This window comes from Sceloporus occidentalis, unplaced genomic scaffold, assembly GCF_023333645.1.
Source record: "Sceloporus occidentalis isolate IW3139 unplaced genomic scaffold, rSceOcc1.0.p SCAF_1, whole genome shotgun sequence".
NCBI classification, from domain to species: domain Eukaryota; kingdom Metazoa; phylum Chordata; class Lepidosauria; order Squamata; family Phrynosomatidae; genus Sceloporus; species Sceloporus occidentalis.
Window position 1 is genome coordinate 9220015 of NW_028316981.1, and position 6000 is coordinate 9226014.

At 43.7% G+C, this 6000-nt stretch overlaps 1 pseudogene across 1 annotated transcript in view; it reads left to right on the forward strand.

Moving 5' to 3' along the window:
• LOC149320635 (uncharacterized) overlaps positions 1–5645 on the forward strand; it is a 171939-nt pseudogene extending 166294 nt beyond the window's left edge. Inside the window, exon 6 of the transcript XR_016279058.1 lies at positions 2426–5645. The product of XR_016279058.1 is annotated as an uncharacterized LOC149320635 (transcript). The remainder of the gene's footprint in view (positions 1–2425) is intronic.
• Positions 5646–6000: the final 355 nt, after the last annotated feature.

The following is a 6000-nucleotide window of genomic DNA, read 5'->3' on the forward strand; positions in this document are numbered from 1 at the left end:
AGAGAGGGCCGAGGTGATCCTAGTGGCCCCAGCGTGGCCCTGCAGAGCCTGGTACTCAGAGAACCTGACCATGGCCACAGTCAGCCTGGAGCTTCCAGTGCGACAGGACCTTCTCTCCCAGGGCCAAGTATTCCACCCTGACCCATTCTGGCTTCAGCTCCACGCCTGGAGGTTGAACGCCACATGCTCCAGCAATACAGATACTCCCCGCAGGTGATTAATTCCATCCTCGCCTCGTGACGACCGTCTACTCAAAGAATCTATTAATATACCTTCAGAGCATTTCGGAGGTGGTGTTCACGCAAGGGCCTTGACCCCCTCCAGTTCTCTGCCTCAACATTGATGATGTTCTTGCAGGATGGAATAGACCAAGGCCTCCGCTTGATCACCTTCAAAAAGCAGGTGGCTGCAATTACTTCCATCCTCTCCCATAATGAAGCAGCCGCAATCTCCTCCAACCCACACCTAAGGAGACTGCTAAAAGGGGTCACCAACACAGCCCCTCTAACAAGACATAAGTTTCCATCGTGGGACCTACATACTGTGCTCAAGGTTCTCACCATCCACCCCTTTGAGCCACTGAGAGAGGTATCCCTCAAGCATCTGTCATGGAAGGTGCTCTTCTTGACTGCCATCACCTCAGCCCAAAGAGAATCTGAGCTATGCGCACTATCGACACGACAGGACCTCTTTGTGTTCAGACCGGACTTGGTCTTGCTTCGTACGGATCCAACCTTCATCCCTAAGGTCAACTCTGCTTTTCACGTGTCCCAGGACATCATACTACCTTCTTTTTGTCCTCAACCAATGACGGATCTGGAGAAAAGCTGGCATACCCTCGATGTCCGCAGGGCGATCAGGATATACCTCAAGAGGACAAGACCATCCAGGTCATCAGAGGCCCTTTTTGTCTCCTTCAGCAAGGCAAAAAAGGGAAAGAAAGTGTCTCCTTCTACTCTGGCTAGATGGATCAGAGAGTGTATCGCGGCCTGTTACAGATCTCAGGGCCTTCTGCCACCTGACGGAGTGGTTGCACACTCAACTAGGAGTGCGACCACCTCAGTAGCCTGGGCCACCAGTGCCTTCCTAACAGAGATCTGCAGGGCTGCAACCTGGAAGACACCCTCCACTTTTGTCAAGCATTACAATCTTGACCTCTACCAGTCAGCCGAGGCTACATTTGGCAGGGGGGTCCTTCAGTGCGTCCTTACGCCATCTCCCCCTCCGCAGCATACCCCGCCTGAATAAGGGAGGGCTTTGGTAAATCCCAAGTCTAAGGAGGAGCTAACCTTCTCCGCTGGGAAAAGGAACGTTGGTTCTTCCTTGTTATACGTCCATTTCCAGTGGAGAAGGTTCGATCCTCCTTCCCACCCGAGGTGCTGCTGAGAGACAACGGGAGTTGTGTGCTGCCCCCCTTGCCAATACTTCAGTTTCAAGAGCTCACTGCTCAGATGATCACAGGAGTAATGGGCTCTTATCAACAATTTTTTGGCCTCTGGCATCAGCCTGCTATTTTCTTAGGCTGGAGAACAACTGGACTTCCTGGGTCGCCCCTCCCATGAGGGGGCAGGAGGTCCTTTTGTTATAATTATGTCCCTGCCTCTAGGAGCTCATGGGAGGTACAACCCAAGTCTAAGGAGGATCGAACCTTCTCTGCTGGAAATGGACGTATAACAGGTAAAAACCAACATTCCCATCCTCTGCACCAAATTCTGTCTGTTGTTTTTGTAATATTGTCTTCCATCAGGTTTTGCCTATTTTGAAATTCAACAATTTGAATAATAGCATCTTGTAAAGAAACATCTCCTGTAACTTGTAAAGCATTAATTATTGGAAAGTGATATATTGAAAGACCTGCCAAAAACAGTCCAAGTTTTGCATGATCTGGAAAAGTTTCTCCAGCTGCTGTAATTCCAGACAAAGTTGTCATAAAGCCATTAATATGCTGGGTATTATTTACACCTTAATTTCATAGATAGATGCTTTAAAGTTTATTCTTTACATCAATGCTTCAGACTGTATTTCAGCATTACATGATGTGTGTAACAGCTAGATATTGATCCCTAGTTTTGAGGGACTAAAAACACACACACACAAAACCCCCTCTTGCTGCACAATATTCATTCTACATTAATGCCATCCAGCACAATCTGCTCTGTCTGTGAGATGGTCCCTCTTCTCCTGGAACATCTTAATTGAGATCAGAAATAACCCAGACATTCCCTACCCAGAGGGTTAGAATGGGAAAGGAACATCAGAAGAGTGAAACCAAGAGACTTGTGTTTAAGAGGATGGGCAGTGGAATGAACGGAGATTACCAGTAGATATAATACCAAAGTTTTTATACTTGTCTGCTCTAAGTGGTATTCACAGTTGCCTTCCATTTCTTTCTTGAGTTCTTAGCAGTACTTTCTCTTTCTTCCAGGCAATGATGGCCGACTGAATGAGCATGAAGAAGAAACATGCCAAGCATTGTTGCAAAGAGACCAGTGCAACCAGTTAAATGAGAAAGAAAGAAAAACTGATATTAAAAAGAATTGGAGGATCACTCATCCTTATCAGAAAGGTAATATTTCTGGAACTGGAAGGGGTTTCATTTGGAAAAGACACCTCATTGGTCATCAAAAAACTCACGTAGGTGAGAAACCATTTAAATGCTTAGGTTGTCCGAAAAGTTTCAGTCAGAAGACACATCTCACTCATCATATAGCAACTCACACAAGAGAGAAGCCATTTAAATGCCATGAGTGTGGACAACATTTCGTTCGAAAAACACACCTCATCTGTCATCAAGCAGCACACACAGGAGAGAAGCCATTTAAATGTCTGGAGTGTGGGAAAGCTTTTACTCAGAAGATAAACCTCACTCATCATCAAGCAATGCACACAGGAGAGAAACCGTTTAAATGCCTGGAATGTGGGAAAGCATTTCTTTGGAAGACCAATCTCACTTGTCATCAAAGAATTCACACAGGAGAAAAACCATTCAAATGTCTGGATTGTGGGAAAAGTTTCAGTGGGAAGACACATCTCGCTTGTCATAAAGCAACTCACACAAGAGAGAAACCATCTAAATGCCAAGAGTGTGGGAAAGTTTTTATTCGGAAGGTGCTTTTCATGCGTCATCAAGCAACACATACAGGGGAGAAGCCATTTAAATGCCTGGAGTGTGGGAAAGCTTTTATTCGGAAGACGCATCTCATTCAACATCAAGCAACTCACATGGGGGAGAAGCCATTTAAATGCCTGCAGTGTGGGAAAGCTTTTATTCGGAAGACAGGCCTCACTCTACATCAAGCAACTCATTCAGGGGAGAAGCCATTTAAATGTCTGGAGTGTGGGAAAGGTTTTATTCAGAAGAGTGCCCTCGTTCGTCATCAAGTGACTCACACAGGGGAGAAACCATTTAAATGTCTGGAGTGTGGAAAATCTTTCACTCAGAAGTCCTCCCTCACTCTTCATCAAGTAATTCACACTGGAGAGAAAGCATTTAAATGCCTAGAATGTGGGAAAAGTTTCAGCCAGAAGAAACACCTCACCTATCATCAAGCAACTCACACAGGAGAGAAACCATTTAAATGTCTGGAGTGTGGAAAAGGTTTTATTCGGAAGACAGACCTCACTCATCATCAAGCAACTCACACAGGGGAAAAACCATTTAAATGCCTGGAGTGTGAAAAATGTTTTATTCGGAAGACAAGCCTCACTCGACATCAAGCAACTCACACAGGGGAAAAACCATTTAAATGCCTGGAGTGTGGGAAAGGTTTTATTCAGAAGACATACCTCACTCATCATCAAGCAATGCACACAGGAGACAAACCGTTTAAATGCCTGAAATGTGGGAAAGCATTTGTTTGGAAGAATCATCTGACATGTCATCAAAGAATTCACACAGGAGAGAAACCATTCAAATGCCTGGATTGTGGGAAAAGTTTCAGTCGGAAGGATCAACTCACTTGTCATAAAGCAACTCACACAAGAGAGAAACCATCCAAATGCCAGGAGTGTGGGAAAGTTTTTATTCGGAAGGTGCATTTTATACGTCATCAAGCAACACATACAGGGGAGAAGCCATTTAAATGCCAGGAGTGTGGGAAAGTGTTTATTCGGAAGACACACCTCATTCAACATCAAGCAATTCACACAGGGGAGAAGCCCTTTAAATGTCTGGAGTGTGGGAAAGCGTTTATTCAGAAGATAGACCTCACTCGACATCAAGCAACTCACACAGGGGAGAAGCCATTTAAATGCCTGGAATGTGGAAAAAGCTACACTCAGAAGAGGTCTCTCAGCTATCATCAAGCAGTTCACACAGGAGAGAAACCATTTAAATGCCTGGAGTGTGGAAAAAGTTATATTCAAAAGAGAGATCTCACCTATCATCAAGCAACTCACACAGGAGAGAAACCATTTAAATGCCTGAAGTGTGGAAAAGGTTTTATTCGGAAGACAGAGCTAGCTTATCATCAAGCCACTCACACAGGAGAGAAGGCACTTAAATGCTTGGAGTGTGAAGAAAGTTTTATTAAAAAGACAGATCTCACTCATTATCAACAAAACCACAATGCAGAAAAGCCATTCAAATGCCTGGAGTGTGGAAAAGGTTTCCCTAGGAAGACACAACTCACTAGTCATCAAGTAACTCACACTGGAGAGAAAGCATTTAAATGCCTAGAATGTGGGAAATGTTTCAGGCAGAAGATACACCTCACCTATCATCAAGCAACTCACACAGGAGAGAAACCATTTAAATGCCTGGAGTGTGGAAAGACTTTTAATCGGAAGACATCCCTCACTCGACATCAAGTAACTCACATTGGGGAGAAGCCGTTTAAATGCCTGGAATGTGGGAAAAGTTTTCTTATGAAGATGGATCTCACTCATCATCAACAAAATCAAAATGGAGAGAAGCCATTCAGATGCCTGGAGTGCGGAAAAGATTTCACTCAGAATATCTTCCTCGCCCTTCATCAAACAACTCACACATGAGAGAAACCATTTAAGTACCTGGAGTGTGGAAAAAGCTATATTCAAAAGAGAGATCTCACCTATCATCAAGCAACTCACACAGGAGAGAAACCATTTAAATGCCTGGAGTGTGGGAAACAATTCACCCAGAAGATGCACCTCACCTGTCAGGAAGCAACTCATACAGGAGAGATGCCTGGGATAGAGAAACAGGGGGAAATCACATCAGGCGTTCAATAATCTTCAGGCTATATTTTTTAGCTCTCTTTCAAATTCCCAGACATATGACTAATAGAGTTTTAGTTTTTGAAACAGGGGAATGACCTCTAATGGCAAGGGGCTTGCATTGCAAGCTAAAATGTTGGCGCACGGTTAATATTTTGAAATTGGGCACAAGTTTATATTTCTATCTATGAATGATGAATACATAAAACGTTGGTCAAAGCTTGTTGCCCTAATTCTATTTCAAGTGATCTGTCAACATCCCTCTTTTACTTCAGGATTATGACACTGCTTTTGAACAAGTAAAGCAGTGACTGTGGGATATTGCTTTTGTGCCCATTGAGCCCATTTAAATTTATCCTTTTCATCAAGCACATTGATTAAACAATATGTTAGGCCTTTTTATTATTGTAGACTTTACCAAGGCCAGATTTAATGCCTTTCCTTCTGAAATGTTGGGAGGTAGATTTGCTGCTGTTCCTCATACTGCAAGATTATATTCCTGCAGTCATCAGAAGTAGAATCATGAATCACATTCTTTTGTTTTGTGGTTTCTACAAGGAGGTTTGATGATACATGATTAATCCATTAATGGCAAATCTACCAGTACAATTATCAACATTTTATGTCAGAGTCATTTCCCAGTAGATAAGATCCCCACATCCTGTAGTTTGGGTTATGTTCCTCCCACTCACTCCAATAGGCAGACAGGAAAAAAAGGCCTTCTGGTGACCCCATGTGGATGGAGCTAACCCTAGAAGGCCAGTCTTGTCTTGCCTATCACTCTAGTAGGATGTGTTTGCTGTT